The following is a 23,681-nucleotide window of genomic DNA, read 5'->3' on the forward strand; positions in this document are numbered from 1 at the left end:
GGAAAATTTTAGGTTGGCAAATGATTTTTCAATGTTTTGTTTTCCTATGTATATTTTCATTAGATTCTTGGATGCTCTGAGGCACATTAGAGTAATCATTTTGTACTTCTGATCCTTGTTGAGATTGACCTAAGGTGGACAGGAGCAAGTTTTGTGTATTAAAATTCTGAAATGTACCAACCAGGAGAACAATATTTTTATGTACTAAATTCACCTAGGAGAAAATCGTTTTGGGGAAGTTAAAAGATATAAGAATTAGATCTGGACCACTATTATGAGGTCTGAAGTAGAGAAAGAACAAAGTCTTATAGCAATTATACACACACACACACACACACACACACACACACACAATATATATATATATATATATATATATGTGTGTGTATATATATACCAGGCCAGCACAATTCCACAAGAAGAGGTTTTACTGGGGGCAGAAGTGAGGAAGAGAAGAGGAAAAAACTGGGGAAAGCAGTCAGGGTGTCAGTCTTTTATTTTGGGCCTCAACTTAGATACAGATGCCAGGGAGTGTGTGGCGGTTGCCACGGCAACCGATTTTAGAGGGTTCTTGTCGCCTAGGGATGATGTCATCACTGGATTCCTAGGCTGGCTGTAAAGCCGCTTCTAATGCCAACATAAAAAAATATATAATAATAAAAATACATTGATATGGAAAGAGTAATCATTAACGGAGTCCAGGATGCTCATTTGAGTTTTTCTTTTTAAATACGGAATGAAGTCGTGTACATGCACACACACGCACAGGCCCGGTGTGTATATTTTTCTGCTCCTTTTGGAACCATCTAGCCCAGTTCGTAAGTAACAAGAGGATTGTGTATGAGCAGGATATAATCACAAGAGAGAACTAGCATGTGATTTCACGGTGTATTTAAAGAAGTAATTCGAAAATAGCCGTTTTACTGATTTATAAATCTAGGGCAAATTATCACTTTAAAAAAGTTTGTATAGCAGATAGGCTTATTAAACGGGTTGTTCCAGCTGAATTGCTAGGACCGGATTTCAATTTCTCTCCTTGAATAATGACTTTGGAAAAGTAGTGTTACATAAATCCTTTGCAAATTTATTGCATCATTTCCTGTCTGAAGCCAAGGATCCACCAGTTTCTGCAAAGCTCTTAAAATAATACCGAGTTGGTAATTAGTTTGGAACATTCTGAAGCCTCCTTTCATCTAAAATATTCTGCTGTATGTCTTCACTCTCCCGATACCACCTCTGCTACTGTCTTGACGTTTTCCTATTAGACAATCTCAGTTATGCTTAGAGAAACATAAGCTTTCACAATTTTAGACGCCTTTAGTTGCACAAGCTTTGTATTTGTTACAGTTCCTGGTAAGATGACTGCTTTTATGTGAGGTATTTGAAATACACCTTGGCAGTCAAATACTTAATGTTTTCCGTTCCTGAAATCGTGGGATGTTTTCTGTTTAGACTGTCTTGAAACCTGATGTCAAGATCAATAATGACAAATACTAATTTTCTTTACTTAGGTCAAGCAGTTCATTTATTTGCAAAGTTAGCAAATCATACAGCAATCCTAGCAATATAAGCATTATCTGCTAGTTTTTCAAAGAAGGCAAATCTGTATTCTCCAAATCTCATATGTATATGAAATTATACCTCCTGTCAGTTTTACATTATTGAAGAGAAGAATGGTAAGCAAGTATGCCTGGGAAACAAAATAAATGTTCAAAATAGAGAATAACAAGATTCCCACGTAGCATTGGATTCCTATATTACTACATAAAAATTAAAAATATTTCTACAGAACCAAGAATGAGTAATAATTTTTAGTCAATTAACTACCCAAGCTTATGAACAGAACATGGTCTGGATGTACAGATAACTGAGTTCTTCTTTAGGTGATTTGCTAATATACATTAATACTGTATCCATTTTCAAAAGTGGAAATCCCAAGACACACCTGAATTAGTCAATCGTGCATCGCAGAGCACTCTAGGCAATTCAATTATCAATGTCAATATTTTAATGATGTCTGACAAGGGTTAGTAGAAGCAAAGGATTAAAAATTTTCAGAACATTTAAATTTTCCTAGATTAATAGGACATGATTTTCTTGGCTGCCTCCCCAAGAAATATGAAAATAAAATAAAATACAAACTCATTCTTTCCAATCTCAAAAGGATTATTTTTATTTGTCATTTTCTTTGGCCATAATCAGTTTGGTGATTGCTTATGAAATTTTAAAGATGTATAAAAATCTTTGCATTATTACAAAATATTTCTTAAGACAGCATTATAGTCATGTTTCTTACTTAACCCATAAAACTACTGATAGTCTATATTTGCATCTTTGTCCTCCTAATAGGAAGTTCTATCTAGGGAGCTTCTTATCTAGAAACATATAATATTTTCTTAGAATCTCATCCTATATACAGAAGAATAGACCTTATAATATGAATCCAATGCTAGCTACTGAACTGTAAGAGTCATTTACTTCTTAAATAGAAGGTCACAATTTTATCGTGTCCTTTAGTTCATGACATCTTCCATCAACTTTTCTGGCTGAAGATTGATCTCTCCCTTCTGCCTGCCATCTAGATTGTCAGATATATAGTTTTATTAGGATTGACCTGTCAACCATGAGATGTTGTCAAAAAACAGCCTGGAAAATAAAAATAGTTCATATTTTCCAGAACTCACAGATGTGCTTTGGTAAAGTTTTTGTACAATGCTATATTAAGAGTCCCGACAATAACTATTCATTTTAGTTCAATGCCAACATCCTTAAATTAAAAGCAATATTTGTGATACATCATATTTGACGGGTAAATATATCTGCAGAAAGATATAAAAATACTTCTCGTAAAATATAAGATGCTATAGATCACTGTGAATTACTCATTCTAAGTGATAACAGTCCCATTGTAAGAATGATTACTCTCATAAGCAAGGATATATACTGTCCTATTTTTCCCCTCGCAGGACTAGTGCAGATCTTTGTAAAATCAGTTTATGATTGCTTCAAGTCATTCTATTTTCTGCATACCAAGGTTACAACACATCAATCTACTTGTAACATAATTATTTAGCACATAATAGGATATCTCCTCCCTGTAAATAATAGGATTTAAGAGAAGTTAGTATTTAAAAATGAGGACTGGATGTATAGAGAAGTTAATATCGTGTTCACCAGGTACTGACAATCTCCTAGATATATTCTCAGTCACTAAGAAAAGCAGGTGTGGTAGGGCCTGTCTGCATTCCTAGCACTAGTGATATGATCCCAACACAACCGGAAACTTAGGATCATGGTAAATACATAAAAAGTCAAGACAATCCTGAACTTGTGTTTAAAACAAGAGAACACAGCACAGTGTAATAACAAAGTGAGCTTCCGGCTTAGAGTTTGAAAACAACTGTGCCCATTTTCCATTAGTTTTTAATTCTGAGTAATAATAAATTAGTGTAGGATTCTCGGTTTTCTTCAGATCAGAGCAGGAATCATGACTGTGCTGTTAGGATAACCATTGGTCTTGTTTCAAATCCTCCATTTCTAGACCTTTGCTTTCATTATTTACTGCACACAGGTTAAAAACAACTTTGGAGAGAATTGCCTTATTTGTTTGAAGGTGTCCAGTATGAGTTCTGCTTCATGGTAGATCTGGGAAATTTCAAGCAGGAAGAGTCTTTCTGAATGACATGACCAATAAGCAAAGGGTGAAGAAAATTTTGCTTTTTGTGTCTGACAAACAAACATACTCAGTTTGAGAACTAAGGTTTGCACTCTAATATTTGAAGTGGAAACTTTGAACCACCTTCTTCCCATCTTTCTCACACCTCCTTTCTTTTTCTTTCAAAAATTTTATTAGATATTTTCTTTATTTACATTTCAAATGTAATCCCCTTTCCCATTTTCCACTCCAAAAATTCCCTTTCCCATTCGCACTCCCCCTGTTTCTATGAGGGTGTTACCCCATCCACTCACCTACTCCCTTTTGCATGTAGATCAGTGGAATAGAAATGAAGACGCAGAAATGATCCTATACACCTATGGTCACTTCATCTTTGATAAAGGAGTTAAAACCATCCAGTGGAAAAATGACAGCATTTTCAACAAATGGTGCTGGTTCAAGTGGTGCTCAGCATGTAGAAGAATGCAAATTGATCCGTTCTTACCTTCTTGTACAATGCTCAAGTCCAAGTGGATCAAGGACCTCCACATAAAACCAGATATACCAAAACTAATAGAAGAGAAAGTGGGGTACACCCTCCAACATATGGGCACTGGGGAAAAATTCCTGAACAGAACACCAAAGGCTTATGCACTAAGATCAAGAATTGACAAATGGGATTTAATAAAATTGCAAAACTTCTGTAAGTCAAAGGACACTGTCAATAGGAAAAAAACAGCAACCAACAGACTGGGAAAAGATCTTTACCAGTCTTACATCCTATACAGGGCTAATATCCAATATATACAAAGGATTCAGGAAGTTAGACTCCAGAGAAACAAATACCCTTATTACAAATGGAGTACAGAGCTGAACAAATAATTCTCAGCTGAGGACTATCGAATGGCTGAGAAGAACCTAAAGAAATGTTCAACATCCTTAGTCATCAGGGAAATGCAAATCAAAACAACCCTGAGATTCCACCTCACACCAGTCAGAATGGCTAAGATCAAAAACTCAGGTGACAGCAGGTGCTGTAGAGGATGTGGAGATTGTGTCCCACTGCCATTGTTGGTGGAATTGCAAGCTGGTACAGCCACTCTGGAAATCAATTTGATGGTTCCTCAGGAAATTGGACATAGTACAACCTGAGGACCCAGCTATACCACTCATGGGCATATACCCGAAAGATGCTTCAACATATAAAAAGGACAAATGCTCCACTATGTTCATAGCAGCCTTATGTATTTAACCAGAAGCTGAAAAGAACCCAGATGCCCTTCAATAGAGGAATGGATACAGAAAGCATGGTGCATTTACCTAATGGAGTACTACTTAGCTATCAAAATGAATGACTTCCTGAAATTCTTAGGCAAATGAATGAAACTAGAAAATATCATCCTGGGTGAGATAACTCAGTCACAAAAGAACACACATGATATATAGTCACTGATAGTGGATATTTGCTCAAAATCTTGGACTACCCAATATACAATTACAGACAACATGAAGCTCAAGAAGAAAGACAAAAGTGCGGATGCTTCAGTCCTTCTTGGAAGGGGCAACAACAGGAGGATATATTGAAACAAAGCATGGAGCAGAGACGGAAGGAAAGGTCATCCAGAAACTGCCACACATGAGCATCCATGCCACATGCAGTCACCAAACTCAGTCACTATTGGGGATGCCAAGAGGTATATGCTCTCAGGAGCCTGATATAGATGTCTCCTGAGAGGTTCTACCACAGCCTGCAAATATAGAGGCAGATCTTTGCAGCCAACCATTGTTATGAGAATGGGGTTCCCAATGGAGAAGTTAGAGAAAGGACTGAGGTAACTGAGGGAGTTTGCAACACCATAATAAGAACAATACCATCCAATTAGACACCCCAAAGCTCCCACAGACTAAACCACCAACCAAAGAGTAACATGGAGAGACCCATGGCTCCAGCTGCATATGTAGCAGAAGATGGCCTTGTTATGTATCAGTGAGAGGAGAGGCCCTTGTTCCTGTGATGGCTTGATGCCCCAGTGTAGGGGGATGCTAGAGAGGGGAGGTGGGAGGGAGTGGGTGGATGGGAGAGAGTGGGTGGGTGGGTGGGTAAGAACCCTCATGGAGGGAGGGGGGTGGGAGGATGGTATGGGGGATTTCCAAAGGAGTAACCAGAAAATAGGATAACATTTGAAATGTAAATAAAGAAAATATCCAATAAAGGAAAAAATTAAAAGAAAAGAAAAAAATTAAAAAATGAAAATCAGTTCTATTATAGAGAAACAATAACATAACAAATTTACTAAAATTCTAAAACACTCAAAGCAAACTATGCTTTGGGGTAATTGCATCAAGACTGTGTGCTGAGTCATAATAATCATTTTTAAAACGAAAGAATTCTCACTCGTATTTTCTCTCACAGACGCTCTGATTTCCTATGGATTTCTTAGTTTCATGTATATTCCCTTTACTCTTGATTATTCTGTGTTTTGAATATTTTGCCATATCTGGCAGATTGCTGACCTCAACATTCCCAAATAATTCTGCTTTCAAAGTGCATTTACTTTCAGAAATGTAAAACTAATTTTAGATAGCCTGCGGCCAGCAAAGGACCTCTATAATATTCAAGTAGCTTCTACTCAGTTAACTGTGGAAGGGGAGGAGAAAATAGTAAAAACATTTGAATTAATTCAAAGTGTTATACTCAAAGAACAGCTTTAGTGTGCGTGATCAGTAGATTTTCTTTCAAGTTTCTAGGTCAGCAGGCAAAAAGAAATACCGCATTTTTAGAATTTATTATTTCACACAGTGAAGACACAAAACATTTTCCGTTAAAGTAAATGCAAAATAATTTACTTTTAGATGGCCGTTATTTTCTCCACATTATCTTAGGTACTTGTTCTTTGCTTCCAGTTTGGTAAACTCTTTTTTTTTTCCTTTTTCTTTTTTTTCGGAGCTGGGGACCGAACCCAGGGCCTTGCGCTTCTTAGGCAAGCGCTCTACCACTGAGCTAAATCCCCAGCCCAGTTTGGTAAACTCTTAGATCCCACGGTTTAATCATGTATATTGCTTGAAAATTGAACCATATTTCCACCTTAAAAGAAATATACAAGTAGACAAATATCCAGCTGTTTAAAGTGTTACTTTTGCATAGACATTAATCCATTGTCCACTTAGTATTAAATTTCAACACTAAAAAATATCGAAAATAAAGTGAATTATACCTTTCAGTTACTTATTTAAATGAACAGCATCAAGAAACTCTTAAGAAAATGAGCTTCAGTAAGCTCTTTTCATAAAATTATTTATGTATTTTATGTGCATGAGTGCTTTGTCTTCATGAATACCAAAAGAAGCAATTATATCCCATTTTAGGTGGTTGGGAGGCACCATGTGCTTTCTGAGACTTGAACTCAGGACCTCTGGATGAGAAGTCAGGTGCTTTTACTCACTGATCTATATCTCTAGTCCTCCTGTAGCTCCTTATTAATGTAATTTTTGCTAAAGGCAATTTGACTAGAAATAAAAAAGGCTTTTTTTGCATACTGTAGCACTATGAAGAATTATATCTGATCTTGGTATTTCAAAGAACAAAAAATAATACTACTCAAATAGGTCAAGAAAATGTATACTTGTTTGTGTAGAAGTATACAAATTGTATTAAAATTTCCTACTGCATATGCCTAAGTTAAATGCAATTATAGAAAGGATCAAAATGTTGTACAGGTTTGTAATCCTATCACTTAAGAGTAGTGTAATATATATATATATATATATATATATATATATATATATATATATATATATATATATATCAGATGTGCAACTTGGTCTTCATGTGGTCACGTGATAGTTGGAACCTGCTTTAAATCCTGTGTTTGAATCCCTTTCCCCTAGCTGGGCTGCTTTCTCTGGACTCACTGGAAGACCATGCACTTAGCAAAGTTGCTTGACAGGCTAGAGCAGATTAGTATCAGTAAGGGTCTCCCCTTCTTTGAGGAGAAAAAGATTGGGAAAGAGGAAGGGGTTTTGAGGGTAAGACTTGGAGGTGGGAAGGTAGGGGGGCTGTGATTCTGATGCAAAGTAAATTTTAAAAATTGAGGTATGGTAAAGGTTCAGAAGTGGCAGACCAGCCTTGGAGGAATAAACAGAGAATCTGAAATCTGCCTGAGGTACATGAAACCTGTTCTTACCCTTGGGCCAGTCTGGGATACATGAGAACTTGTCTCAAAACAAAGTGATAATTCAGTAGAAACTCAAAACTCTATATTTTTGGTTAGAACATTGACTATGAAAGGCCTTTTATCTCCATAAAAAGGTAATGCCTTAACCTTTTGTAGATAGTTTGACTATTTTAAAATTATTAAGGGAGATAAATGCTTATCGAATTTTCAAATTTAAGCAGGCTCACAGACAAGGTGAATAGATTTTACTAGATTTCATGAACTCAGGAAAATGATCACAAAGGCTCAGGATGTAGTGATATGGCCATAACCTATGTTTCTTGTATGTACATGTGACTCTTAAATGTGTGCTATTGCAAACAATCAGTTGGACTTAGGCATAGATCTTGTATGTCTATAATCAAAAGATTAAGTCAAATCTGTGAATTGACCGTATAAAACCTCTATTTTCAGTAAGAAAAATATTCCTACCACCTTTATTCAGTTTTTTATTCATTTACCTATTTTCATTATGTCAGTAGATTAACAATAGAAAATATTCATTTTTTTACCTCAAAAAACACAAAAGAAGGATATAAGGAAATGTTAAATTATCTGGTAGTATTTTGGGGGTTCGCTTATGTATACTACCATATCATTCTCCAATAGAAATACTTGGATTTCTTCCTTTCCAATTTAAATCCCTTGATCTCCTTTTGTTGTCTTACTGCTCTAGCTAGAACTTCAAGGACTATATTGAATAGATAGGGAGAGAGTGGACAATCTTGTATTGCCCCTGATGTTAGTGGAATTAATTTGTTTCTTTCCATTTAATTTGATATTGGCTATTGGCTTGCTTTATATTGCTTTCATGATATTTAAGTATGTGTCTTGTATCGCTGATCACTCTAAGTCTTTTAACATGAAAGGGACTGGCTTTGGGCAAAAGGTTTTTCAATATCTAGTGAGATTATCGTGTGATTTTTTCCCCTTTAGTTTGTTTATATAATGGATTATGTTGCTGGATTTTTGAATATTCAACGATGGTGATTCTGCCAGATGTTCTTTTATTGCTAAGAATTGGAGAGGCCCTTGGTCCTGTGATGGCTTGATTTCGTAGGGGAGTGCCAGGGCAGTGAGGTGGGAGTAGGTGGGTGGGAGGAGGAGCACCCTCACAGAAGCAGGGGGATGGGGATGGGATAGGGGATTTCCAGAGGGGAAACTGGGAAAGGGGATAACATTTGAAATGTAAATACCTAAAATATCCAATAAAAACAAAATAAAAAGAATGTTTTCCCTATTCTGTTTTTTTTATTTTTTATTTTTGCTTTTCTAGATGAATTTGAGAAATGCTCTTTCCATGTCTTTGAAGAATTGTATTGGGATATTAATGGAGATTCCATTTAATCTTTCCTTTGGTAGGATGGCCAGTTTTACTCTATTAATTCTGACAATTTAAAGCATGGGAGATCTCTCTGCTCTCTGGGTTCTTCTGTGATCTTTTTCTTGAGACACATGAAATTATTATCATACGGGTCTTTCATTTGTTTAGTTAGAGTTACTCCAAGATATTTTATATTATTTTTGGCTATTGTAAAAGGACTTGTTACCCTAATTTCTTTCTCAGCCTGTTTATAATTTGTATAAAGGAAACTACTGATTTATTTGAGTTAATTTATATCCAGCCACTTTGCTGAAGTTGTTTATCAGCATAAAAGTTCTCTGGTAGAATTTTGGGGGTTGCTTATTTATACTATCATATCATCTGCAAATAGTCATACCTTGACTTCTTATTTTCCAATGTGTATCCTCTTGATCTCCTTTACTGGTCTTACTGCTCTAGCTAGACTTTTCAGTTGTATACTGGATAGATATAGAGAGAGTATCTTTTCTTGTCCATGATTTTTGTGGGGTTGCTTCAACTATCTCTCCTCTTAAATTGATATTGAATGTGTGGTGATGGTTTTGCTATACATTGTCTGTCTTATGTTTAAGTATGTGCATTGAATTCATGATCTCTCCTAGACTTTTAACACGAAGGGGTGTTGAATTTTGTCAAATGCCTTTTCAGCATGTAATGAGAAGATCACATGGTATTTTTCTTTGTGTTTGTTTATTTTGTAGATTACATTAACGGATTTTTGTATATTGAACCATCTCTGCATCCCTGGGATGAAGCCTAATTGATCATGGTGAATGATGGTCTTGATCTGTACTTGGATTCTGTTTGCCAGATTTCTATTGAGCATTTTTACATTGATATTCCTTAGCAAAATTTGTGTGAAGTGTTCTTTAGTAGACATTCAATATCAAATGGTTTAGGTATTAGCTTAACTAAAATTTCATGGATTGAATTGTGTAATGTTCCTTTGGTTCAAAAGATTATTTTGTAATTATGTTTTGAGTATTTTATGTATATTTGTGTTTTTCTTTTACAAACCATTTTGATCAAAATGTTTTATAAAGTATTTTCTTTCTTCATAATTCATCTTCTGATGTACTTATCAGTGCACTAAGACCATAAACCTCTCTTTATACTCAAATTCTCTCATCATTTTATCTTTCATGGGACATTTTTTGTGTTAAAGCTAAAACCCAGCACCAAACTCAAAGTCATGGATATAATCTATTCTGATTGTCCCTTCCATCCACCATCCCTCTCCTATCTCTTCTCTGCCTTTGTCAGCTTAACTTCATTCCTCTGAAACCTACTGTGATCACAGTGGGAACACAGTCATGGTGGCTTAAGTGAAAATGGTTTCCTTCTAACTTATGTTTCAGTTCTTGCTTTCCAGTTGGTGGCTTTTTGGGGAGAATTAGGATGTATGGATTTTTGCAAGATTTTATATATACATATATTTGAGTTCTCAAAAGACTACCATCATTCTGAGTTCATGCTCTCTGCCTCCTAACTGCAAATCAATATGTGAGCTCTCAACTGCTCTATGTCCTGTGCCTGCCACCTGCTGCCCTACTGCCTTGCCATAATGGACTCCTATTCCTCTGAGACCATAAGACTAATTTAATACTTTTATAAGTTGTCTAGCCATAATGCTTTGTCACAGCAATAGGAAATCACCAAGGCAAGGACTGCAAACAAAATTCTATTTCCTGAAACCGTCACTAGGAAGTAAGCTCAGCAGTGAAGTGTAAGATCCTGTCGCTCCTCGATCTGTGCTGAGGTTGAAGGCGCCATTTTTAATTAGGTGAATCCAAGTCTCCGTTATACGTCCTGTCTTCTGACTCCTGCATTCCTCCCATCCCCTCTTTCACAATGTTCCCTGATGGCACACTTTAAATGACCTATTTAGTGCTGCGCGCACACCAACAATGTCTTCTGACCATTTCACACAACCTTGGCTTTCTTCATTCTTTCTCATTCATTAGAAGGTGTGATTTCTTTGAATAAAAAAAAAGTAAGGGTATAAGCATAGATATTTAGAAGGCAGCATAAATTATGTTGATTTAAAAAATAATTCAATTGCCAGGCAGGACCAAATAAATAGCTCCTTGCCATTTTTTTTTGACTAAGCTTCTAGTACTAGGCATACATTTTCTCTTTGAATACAGTTTAAAATCCAATCAAATTCAATTTGGATATCCTGGTTGATGTAATGTCACTATTGCATAGGTGGACACATCTTCCTTGAAACATTGGTCTTATAAATTGCTGGATTCACAAGTGGGGAAAATCACGTATAGCCTTCCTTCAGGCTTCAAAAAACCAATCCTGGGCTATAAAATACAATTGGCAGGAGAAGCTTTCTGCTTAGTTCTAGCTTTTCTTCTCTTTATCATGTGTCCTATGTGTATGGTGAGGTCTTCAGTTGGCTTTTATCGTTTAGGTCTGATGGGCAAAGCAGAGAAACAGTCAGATTATACTTTGTATTGCAATTTCTCAAAAATATTAATAAATAAATAAATAAATAAATAAATAAATAAATATGCCACTGGTCATAGTCATTTTTATAACTCATAGATTCTGGGAGCATTTTTTTTCATCCATGTAGGATATCTCTTCAAACATACTTTAAAAAATATATTTTCTGAATATCTGTTTGGCTACAAGATAGTAGGTTTCCATGTGCTTTTTCCACTTATGTTTTGTTTCACTTAATTATTAAACACTCCCCACTCCCCATCATCCTACTTTATCCTTCTAATTCTGTTCACATTCACGTCTACAATTACCCTCTCTATTATACATGTGCTCCATTCATCTATTCCCATATACTTTAAAGATATTCTTTCCAATAGCCAACTGCAATTTTCCTGACTTCTATATGGATTCTATGCCAAAAATCATAAGAGTTATATTTATTTTGAACTGAAAAATAAAATTTCAGAAATTATGCATGTTAATGAATATCCAAGTGATCTTAATGTACACCACTGTGTAATAATATTAAAGAAGTCTATTTTAAATATTTATTTACTTCATGGCAAAGTCATTTAAAATAATTTTCTTCCTTCTTAAAGTATACATCTGGTGATTATTATTGATAGTGACCCTGCTGGCAAAGAATATCTAAATGCCTAACTCCTGCTTAACTCAAACTAAGTGTCCCTTGATCGAACATTTCTATCCTTCTCTGCGACACCCTTCAGCAAATTCTGTGAGATGACATTACAGTAAAGCGTGGTCCCAGTTTTTGCTCTAATTTCCATTCTGTCACTGTGATGAGATAGCTTGACAAAATGAAACTCAGGCAGAGAGCGCAGTTTATTTAAGCTTAAAATTCAAGGTTATGCTCTTGCATTGTAGGGACTCTAAGGCAAGAACTTAAGCTAATAGCATCACATCTCCAGTCAAGAACACTGAAAATGAGTACGTACATGCTATTTGCCTATTGTCTTCTTTGTAGGCATCTTGAATTTTGTACGTTCATACAGTTCATGACCCCTGCTTAGGGCATAGTATCTTCCTCATAGGGCTGAGTCTTTCCACATAATTGACATGGTCCTCTACAGGCAAGCCTACAGGCAGCCCAATGTATGCTAACCCTCATTGAGAATCTTCAAAGGCCACCGAATCCTTGTCATTTGACAATTAAAGAGACCCATAACAATGTTTATGAATACCATTTTACAAGCACCTCAATGTTTGTGGATATGTATGATAATTTATAAGCTTTCAAGTGATGAAAATAAACATTGCCAACCTTTTGCCTTATATGTACCATCCAGAAAGTAGTACAAATTCAACTATTATAGTATCAGTATTTTTCTGATATATTGTGTTGACTGTACTACTCCATCAATTGTCAAATAAAGTAATACTTATTTTTCTAAGTGAGAGGCCTATGTTATTCAAGAGAAAGAGTTAAAGCATCACTGAAGCAATAAGAGATGGAATCTATTCTGCCTTTTTGGCAGTCCCTAGAATGCCTAGACACCTAGATGATGTATTTTGGGTTTAGGTTTGGCTTGGCTTTTAAAGCCAATACCATATTTTTTATAGTATGCAGCATGAAAATTATATATATATATATACATATATATATATATAAACAAAAGTATTATAACCGTTAATTGTCAATGAGGTGATAAAATTCACCATGGTATTTTTTTTTATTTGAAAGGGAATTTAACTTAATGACTTAAATCTGTCTGTGCTTGTCACACACTTTAGAAGATTGAAGGCAATTCCAGACCAATAAGTAAGGACTATAGTTAATAAATCTCTCCTTAATGTCCGACTGCTAATATAATTCCTCTCACAGCTATTTGTCTTCTCTACTGTGTTGTGGTGCTGTAAACTGTCTCCTATATCACCAGGTTTTCTCTCCTCACTGGGTTCCTTATTCCCAGCATTTTGACTTTTACTATCCTTTTCCTGCAGGAAGGAAAACATATTCTTCTTCTCCCTCCTTCCAGAATATCCTTATTACTGATTTTTAAAATATTTTTAAATTTTAAAAAATTGTAGGAATATATTTTCTCCTTAAAAGTACAATGTCAAAGTTTATAGTCACCCTACTACTTGATATTAAAGAATTCAATTTAATAAGAAAAGTAATTAATTTTATTTAAAATGAGTAGAAGTAAATTCATATTTTTTCCTAAAATTGTGAAGCACTCTTAGAAATAATAGTTTGAACTATTTAAGATGCTTAAAATTAATAAAATTAGTTGAAATCCTAATATGATTGCAATACTATGTCCATCAGGAAAGGCTGTTAAAATTTAAATTTAAATGATTCTTCTAGATATTTGTGCTTTCATTTTAAAAGTCTATACTACTAATTTTATATTAAATTCAAACAAAATTTTCTTTATTCAATAAGAAGTTATAGAAATTACCACATTATTTACTATTGCAAAAGCAGGGGTTCAATGAAACAAGTAAACAATTAAAATGGTACATTAAATGTGATAGTACAAGAAACGACCAGGAAAATAAAAACATACATCATAAACAAGATAATGTAATGAAGTTCTTGATAAATGTATAATCTTCAGGAATTTAAGAGCTCAATAACATTTAAAAATTAATAATAAGTCTTCTGGGGTCCACTATGCAATTGACTACTTAGACAGGTCTACAGCCCCCATTTTTCCTGATAGGCTTCATATGAAATTCTCTAAATGGCAGCCTATACATTGGGAAAATGTCTTCAATAACCCTACATCTAATAGAGGGATGATATCTAAAAGAACTCAAAACATTAGGCTCCCAGGAAAGATCTACCTGAGAGACACAGCCAGAATACAGCAAATACATAGGCGAATGCCAGCAGCAAACCACTGAACTGAGAACAGGACCCCCTTTGAAGGAATCAGAGAAAGAACTGGAAGAGCTTGAAGGGGCTCGAGACCCCATATGTACAACAATGTCAAGCAACCAGAGCTTCCAGGGACTAAGCCACTACCTAAAGACTATACATGGACTGACCCTGGACTCTGACCTCATAGGTAGCAATGAATATCCTAGTAAGAGCACCAGTGCAAGGGGAAGCCCTGGGTCCTGCTAAGACTGAACCCCCAGTGAACTAGACTATGGGGGGAGGGCGGCAATGGGGGGAGGGTCGGGAGGGAAACACCCATAGAGAAGGGGAGTGAGAGGGGTTAGGGGGATGTTGACCGGGAAACCAACCGGGAAGGGGAATAACAATCAAAATGTAAATAAGAAATACTCAAGTTAATAAAGATGGGGAGAAAAAAAACATTAGGCTCCAAAAAAACAAATAACACAACTATAAAAATGGGGTAGAGACCTGAACATGAAATTCTTAATGGATAAATCTCAAATGACCAAGATGGACTTAAAGAAATACTCAACATCTTTAGTCATCAGGGAAACGAAAATAATGACTCTGAGATTCTACCTTATACTAATCAGAATGCTAAAAACAAAAACTCAAGCAATAGCATATTTTTGAAGGCAAATGGATGGAACTACAAAATATCATCCCAAGCAAGATAACCAAAATCCAAAAGGACATTCTTGGTGTGTACTTATTACTAAGTAGATATTAGCCAGAAATCTATAGAAAACCCAGAATACACCCCACAGACTCTAAACCAGAATCAAAGCCCAAGTGAGGATGCTTAAACCCCACTTAGAAAGGGGAGGGAAACAGTCATGGGAGAGAGAGAGAGAGAGCGAGAGAGCGAGAGAGCGAGAGCGAGAGCGAGAGCGAGAGCGAGAGAGAGAGGGAGAGACTTGGTTGGGAAAGAGAAGGGAATGAGGGCACAGGATTAATTATGAGGAGAGACAGGAGAGAGGTCCATATTGGGGGAAGCTCACGGGACTAAATGTGGGGGACCATAGCCGAAATGCCCAGCTATGGGAATATGGAATCTGAAGAGACCACCTCCACTAGTTAGACATGATCTCCAGGGGAGGGTTGGGGACTGAAACCTACATACAAAACGTTTGACCACGAATTGCTCCTGTCTAAAAGAAACGAAAGTGGAGAGAACGTGAAGGAATAGACAACTAGTGACTAGCATAACTTGGGATCCATCACGTGGGTGGGCACTATTACTAATGCCATGACACTATTACTGATGCCATGCTGTGCTTGCAGACAAGAGCCTAGCATGCCTGTTCTCTACAAGCCTCTACCAGTAGCTGTGTTAGCCAGATGTAGATTCTCACAGCCAAGCATTTGGAAGGAGGTTGGGGATCCTTTTGAAAGTGTTAGGGGAAGGATTGAAGGAACTGAAGGGGACAATGAGCACACAGGAAGCCCAAAAGTGTGAACTAACCTAGACCTCTGAGCGTTCCCAGAGACTGAGCCACCAACCAAAGAACACACAAGGGCTAGTCCAAGGCTCCAGGTACTTACATACGTAGGAGAGGGCTGCTTTGTCTGGCCTCAGTGAGAAAGGATGTGCCCAATCCCGTAGAGACTTGATGCCCCAGGGACAGGGAATATCAGGGCGGGGCACCCTCTAAGAGGCAAAGAAGAGGATGGGTGAAAGAACACTGTAATGGGAGACCAGAAGAGGGGGCAACATTTGGGATGTAAATAATTAAAATCATTAATTAATAGAAAAGTAAAAATGAATTACTGTTTTAGAACTGACTTTTGAAGTTGAATTATGTCTTTCTTGAAATTATTTTAAAATGATTAAAAATATAAAGAGAAAACATTGAAGGGGAGAGGTGAAGGAAGAAACAAAGACAGCAAAACAAACCTACAGAAAGAAGAGGAAAATAACACCACGGCTTAAAGTACATTTACTTATTATAGCCAAAATAAAATAACTATCTTGGGTGAGGAAACTTGTTAGCTAATTATGCTGGGACTGTAATGCTGTACCCTGACAAAAGTGCCTTTCAGAAAGAAGGTAATGGCAAAGAAGCCAAGGGCATAGAAGGTTGAAATTGCCACCCACATTATGCCTGAGGTCAAGAACTTCATGAATGCCTATATTCAGCACACTTTCTCTTTCTTCCTTTATTTAGTTTAACAGTCCACCCCAGGGAATGGTGCCATCCATAGAAGACTGCTCTTACTTCTGCATTTAGGCTAATCAAGATATGTCCCATATCCCTGCCCAGAAGCTGCTACCCTTGTGATCTTAGATTCCATTAATTTTAAATTGAGATTAGCTACACTAAAAGGATTTGCTGAATTAAGAATTCCTGGGATTAGTAAAGTGTACTCTGGTCGTCTGGAAGAAGTTTTCCAATGAGGCTTAACTAAGGGGAAATTGTCCCTTGCTCAGAATGATTATCACACTAGTTAATAGTCTATGACCCCTGAGTTTAATGGTAGAATAAGGAGGAGAGGAGAGTTCTGTTGGTGCCACTTGGTCTCTCCCTCTTCTTCTTAGATGGCATGATGGTATAGATTACCCATCATTCAACGGTCTCCCAGTCATGGTAACATCTCTGAGCTATGAAACAAACAGATCCTTCCACCCTTCAGGGTTTTACTGTCACAGTGATGAAAAATTGGCAAATACAATTGTTCAGTATAAAAATAATACAATTTGTCATTTTATTCCTGTAGAAGGAAGAAGTAAAAATTCCAATATTAAGTGCCCTGTTGATAATATATTTTAAGTGTCTCAACTATACTTGGATTTTTTTTTAATTTTTTTTATTAACTTGAGTATTTCTTATATATATTTCGAGTGTTATTCCCTTTCCCGGTTTCCGGGCAAACATCCCCTTCCTTATGGGTGTTCCCCTCCCAACCCTCCCCACATTCTATACTTGGATTTTACATTGGAGTAATACTGTATATTCATACATATCAATACCAAAAGTTCTAAGTGATAAAACCTTCACTAACTTCCTCTACTGTCAATAGGTCCTAAATGAATTTGAGTTCTAAAAGTGTCTTTTTAATATATTATAACACACTGAGCTGATAATTTAGTAAGAGATTTGCATATAATAATAAGTCAAATGAATTATTGCACAATTTATTTTAAAAATACGTGTTTGTAATTCATCTTGAGTTGATTGCTCATTGATTTGTTAAAGAATGCTAATGTATTCTCCCTTTTAGTATTTTAATTGTCTTTTCAGTTTAACTGTATCATATTTAATGTATAAAAATTATGTATTAATACATTAATGTTTACAATTCCATTGTAAAACAAGAGAAGTTAAAAATAAAGAAATCTGCTTCTGATAACCTTAAACAAAAATCTTTATTCCATTGAAGGATAAAACCCAGGTGTTGGAGATATGGCTCAGTTAAAAGGGCTTGCAGCTCTTCCTGAGGACCATAATCCAGTAATCCAGAATCCAGTTACAATAGTTCGCAAGCACCCATAATTCTCGCTGCAAGTGACCCAATGTCCTCTCTTCTCACACAGTCACCTGCATGACCATGGAATTTATTCAAACAGAAACAAATATATATATATATATATATATATATATATATATATATATATATAATTAATAAAAGACAAAATTTTACAAAGTGAAAGTTCTTATTAATTCAAGCATTCACTTTGTATATTATAAAATCTGAATAATACATTATGTTGCCAGTGTGGGATATTTTATCCTAAGCAATCTTTTGAAATTGTTAAGATAAAATTAGGTTATTATAAGGCTAATGTCTCAGCAGTGCAATGTGGCATTTCAGACCTGGAAAATTCTTTGAGAGCTACAGGTCTTCAGTTTATGTTGCAAGCACAGGGAAGCTGGTTTCAATCCAAGAAATGGGGCATATTATATCAGTGATGGGGTATATGAACTGCCAGAAAATATGAAGACAAGCCCAGAAAAAACAAGCTTTCCTACTCCCTACATCTTCTCTGGGCCATCATCAGAAGATGCTGTTCACATTGCCTATGGATCTTCATTTCAAATAATCTGATCAAGCAAAGGACCCTTTAGCAGACATCACATTTTTAAAATGCCCAGATACAGTCAAACTGCCAACCGAGATTGACCACCACAAATTTCAAAGCCTTACAATGATCAAACATTGGGGTTGTTAGTAGGCAACAAGCTATAGTGATAGTACATCAGTGTTTGTAGCTTTGCCATACCCAGTACTAAGTTTCACTAAACTATAGCTTGCCCTCCCTAAGCCCAAACTATCATATTCTGATTAATTATTAGACTGTGAATATTAAAGTATTTAAGTTAGTTTAATGTCATGATCACTGACGTGTTTTCTCAAGAATGATATCAACAGAGACTATAGTATTGTGAATGATAATATTGGATATATACATAACATTGCTTATAGCATTCAGACTTAATTGTCTCAATAATGTAACAGAATTCTACCTCTGCTATTTTATAGGCCAACTATATTCCTTGGGTTTTAGAGACCTTAATTTGAATAATTCCACCCTCCCACCCACACTAAATTTGCTGTTGAAATAGGTGAGCCCAGGGGGAACAACTTATAACCTCAGACTATACTTACTTTGATTTTTGGACACACCCCCTCCTAATAACCCACGTGGCAGCTCTCCTCCTTCACCTGAAATGAGTACATTTTCAAACCTTTCTGCAAACAAGGCAACTAGTATTTTCATATCCCTGTCAGCATCGAATTGCCTATCTACTCTTTTCTTATCAAGTGGATCAATGTTCCCTCAGCTAACAATCAAATTTCGACATTTTTTCTTTTAAAGATTATCTGAATTTTAAATTGTGTGTAACTGTGAGTGCATGTGTGCATGCGTGTGTGTGTGTGTGTGTGTGTGTGTGAGTGTGTGTGTGTGGGCGTGTGTGTTTGTGAATGTTGGGTATGAGCCTGCGTGTGAACAGAGATGCCTGTGAAGGGCTGGAGAGGGTGCAATACTCCTTATTGAAGATGCATTTAGGTGGCAGTGCCCAATATGGGTGCTGGAAAGTGAATTTGTGTCCTCTGCACCAGCAATACTTGCCTTTCACCCCTGAGCCAATTGCCCTGGCCCTGGAGTCTCCTTACTAGTTAAATTTCCCCCTGATAGAACATTCAGAAACAAAGAAAAGGTTAATCTGTTCTTAGTTGTATATGGAGAGCACATACAGTAAATAAAAACTCCGTGTTTGAGTGAACTTTTACAAGTCTACCCTATTGATCATCTTATACCTATCTCTAATTAGGTATACACATAAAAAGCAGATGCACTGTGAGAAAGGACATAGATAGTAAGCAAAATATGACTTAATGTTGTAACCATCAATAAAGGCTCCTCCAGGCTGCACCCGTAGTGTTCAGTCCTTTCTCTCTTTAAAATCTGTTTAAAAAGATGCCAATCTGTAACCTGGTCCCTCGAAAATTCCTGTGGCCTTTTGTCATTATTAAAAATATATACATCTAAAATCTGTATGACTACTTCATGCCAAATTAATTTACCTTGCTTCTTCGGCAAATTCTATTTCTTTTTTTTTTTTAAGATAAGAATTAAAATTGTCTAGAAATACCTGGGCTAGATCCTGCCCATTATAGTATCTGCCCATTTATAGTATTTATAGTATAGTATTGGAGAGTGCCCAAGACCCTGCTAACAATTCTCAGAATTTTCTTCATTGATATTGATCATCTCTGTGTCTTCCAGACACTGTATAATTTCTGCTCCTTATAAAATCCTCAATGAATTCATTCTACATTTACACAATATTTCTGGGTACCAAATGAAAGTTATTGCAAACACTTTGATGACAAAATTATATGGAGTCTTAAAATCTCTCATGGTTTTTAAAATGCTGTCTATGCTTTATGGAAAGAATCCATTCAGAATTACAATGTAGTGAATTCCATCAGATATAGTAGTTTAATACACATAGTTTTCAATTTCTGAGCAAGAAATGAACACAAACGTGATGGTTTACAGCAATGGTTTAAAGCAACATCCCTTTGTTTCCCAACACTGTTCAGGTGAGAATTCTACTCATCTTATCAGGGGATTTGCTTACATCCTCAAAAGTTAAAGGTCAAGATGTGAACCAGGGCCGAGCTCTTCTCTGAGGACTTATGAGAAGAATCATTTCCTAAGCTCTTCTTTATTGCTCATGAGTATTGTCCTTTGAAATTATGGCACTACGATTCTTGTGCCCTTACTGTCTATTACTGTGAGTTTCCTCTCTGCGACTAGAGGAAGTCTTCTGCCATCTTCCACTCTCATTTTTATTTATAATAACCCAGGAGTGTCCGTCTGATAAACCTCATCTTATCCAATCTCTGCAATTGTTTAGACAAGTTTTATAAAATTTAACAGAATATGCATGATTAGAATAAATGGTTTGGAATGATACCTCTGCTGCCCTATGAAGTAGCAAAATGATGGAAATAATACCCAGGGTGTTCCTTTAAAATTCCCCTGCCACAGATAGATCATGTACTGGTGTCTGAGGATCACATGATCTTTCTACATGCAAAATGTTTTCCTAAATTTTCCTGAGATTCACCCCATTCCAGTTTTAGCTACAAGTAAATGATTTCAACTAAATCCACAGAGCTCAAATGCATACAAACTTATCATCTAAATAACCCAAGTAAAATGATGGTGAGACTTCTAAATGTAGTCCTTTCCGTAGTGGTGTTCCATGCACAATTCTTTTCCATTACAGGGTTCTTAAGTTCAAGGATCTCTCTCTCTCTCTCTCTCTCTCTCTCTCTCTCTCTCTCTCTCTCTCTCTCTCTCTCTCTCCACACACACACACACACACACACACACACACACACACACATATATAATTTGCCTTACATGTATATTACAATGGCATATAAGGGAGCTTCTAATAGATAATCCTGTTCCAAAAGTGCAAAGGGAAAAATAAAAAGAACACTGGTCAAAGGTTGTGATGATATCTAGCCATGAAATTTCAAATAAAGATTTACAGCAGGTTTCAAGAACTGGCAATAAGCTTCATGACTGTTAAGTGCGATCTGGACTCTGAGATGGTCTTGGATGCTTAACTAGACGTTAAAAGATAGGGTCTCAACTCTGTAGCTTTCGTTTCTACCTTCTAGGGTCTTGATTTCAATATGCAAGTGTGTTGCAGCAGCAATGTGTAGAAGCAACGTGAGAGAAGTGAGTGGAGGAAATAATTTGTTTCCTGGTGAATGCTGTCAGATATTTATCTGGTACCTGATGGCGTCAAAGTTCTCCATCTAACCGAGAAGTTGGCCTGTCAATCAAACCTGAGTGGGAGACACAGCCCAAGCTCCAGTTGCACAACCTTTCCCTGTTGCCGTGGAAAGATGAAAAGGTCAGACACATTTCAGTCACTCACAGGGCTCTTTGTAGAGATTAGATATTTGATTCATAAGAGAGCCCAGAAATCTCAGCAGAAGCCACCCACAGAGATGGGATTATCTAAAAATTCTCTATGATCAGTCTCTTTGCTAATGCAGCGAATCCACATGACATATACAGCAGGCAAACAAGGTTCCTGAGAAGAGTGTTTACACTAAAATTGTCGATGGTGTAGACTAAAAAAAGTAGAGACAATATGGCAGGAAAAATAATACTGGGTTCCAGTGAACTAGACTATGGGGGGGAGGGCGGCAATGGGGGGAGGGTTGGGAGGGGAACACTCATAAGGAAGGGGAGGGAGGAGGGGGATGCTTGCCCGGAAACCGGGAAAGGGAATAACACTCGAAATGTATATAAGAAATACTCAAGTTAATAAAAAGAAAAAAGAAAAAAATACAAAAAAAAATAATACTGGGTTCCCAAATTCTGCAGGCAGAAAACAGGTTGATAAAAGTACTCAGCTGCAAGCATGGTATTGTTCAAGAAACCACAACGACGACGACGACGACGACGACGACGACGATGACAAATAAAACCCCCAGATGATTACAAGGTGGAATGTGCAGGATCATAGGGGACAGAGCCACAAACCATAAAGCAGTATTTACATCTCTAGTAGAGACTTCTTGGCTGCACTTAATGACTCAACAACATTGGCAGCTGTCAACTTCTTTCCATCATGAGTGGCTATATCTGCAAATGTTTTCTATGCCTGTTCAGGCACCATAGTTTGAAAAGAGAGGCTTTTTTTTCTCGGTTTTGAGGATCATATATGAAGTGGAGTTTTACCTTGAGACAGATAGTAGCTTACTTGTTTCTGATTTAAATGATGACCAATATATAAGGTTTTATTGTTGTTGTTGTTTGTTTGTTTAATTGATAAGTTGAAGATGAGATGTTTACACTTTATAAACTGCACTAACTTCTGACTTTTCAGGAGTGGTGGGAGTAAAGAATATTTTGTCTGTAGAAAAAAATCTATTTTTTGTTTCTATTGGATATTATTTGCATTTCAAATGTTATCCCTTTTCCAGGTTTCCCCTCCACAAACACCCTATTCCATCCTCCCTCCCTCTCCTTCTATGAGGGTGCCCTCCCACCCAGCAATGTAGTACTACCTTACTACCTTGGTATTCCCCTACACTAGGACATCCAGCCTTCAAGGGACCAAGGACCATTCCTAACACTGGTGCCAGATAAGGCCATCCTCTGCTACATGTGCAGATGGAGCCATGTAAACCCCATCAGTGCCTTCAGTCCTTTCCCTCACTCCTGCATTGGGGTCCTCTGGCTTAATCCAATGGATGGCTGCCACCTTCTGCATCTGTATTTGTCCAAACACGTTCTGGTAGAGCCTTAATGAGGACAGCTATACCAGGTTCCTGTCAGCAAGCACTTCTGGGAATCAGCAATATTGCTTGGGTTTGGTGTCTGTATATGGGATGGATCCCCAGGTGGGGCAGTGTCTGAATGGTCTTTCCTTCAGTCTCTGCTCCACACTTTGTCATCAATATGTCCACTCTAGACAGGAGCAATTCTGGGTTAAAAACTTAGAAGTGAGTGGTGGCCTCAATCCTCCAACCAGGGACCTTGCCCAACCTCTGAGTATGGTCTTTATAGGTTCTCCCTCTCCTTTGTTGGGCATTTCATCTGATCTTATCAACATTGAGTCCTTGGAGACTCTTGCTTTC

The 23,681-nt window shown here is 36.8% G+C and overlaps 1 long non-coding RNA gene across 1 annotated transcript in view; it reads right to left on the reverse strand.

The window, feature by feature from the left end:
• Positions 1–10,897: 10,897 nt before the first annotated feature.
• LOC102547440 (uncharacterized) overlaps positions 10,898–23,681 on the reverse strand; it is a 247,423-nt gene continuing 234,639 nt past the window's right edge. Inside the window, exon 11 of the long non-coding RNA XR_015638540.1 lies at positions 10,898–11,656. This is a non-coding gene — a long non-coding RNA (uncharacterized LOC102547440). The remainder of the gene's footprint in view (positions 11,657–23,681) is intronic.

Source organism: Rattus norvegicus, chromosome 15 (genome assembly GCF_021556685.1).
Source record: "Rattus norvegicus strain SHRSP/BbbUtx chromosome 15, alternate assembly SHRSP_T2T, whole genome shotgun sequence".
In the NCBI taxonomy this organism is placed as follows: domain Eukaryota; kingdom Metazoa; phylum Chordata; class Mammalia; order Rodentia; family Muridae; genus Rattus; species Rattus norvegicus.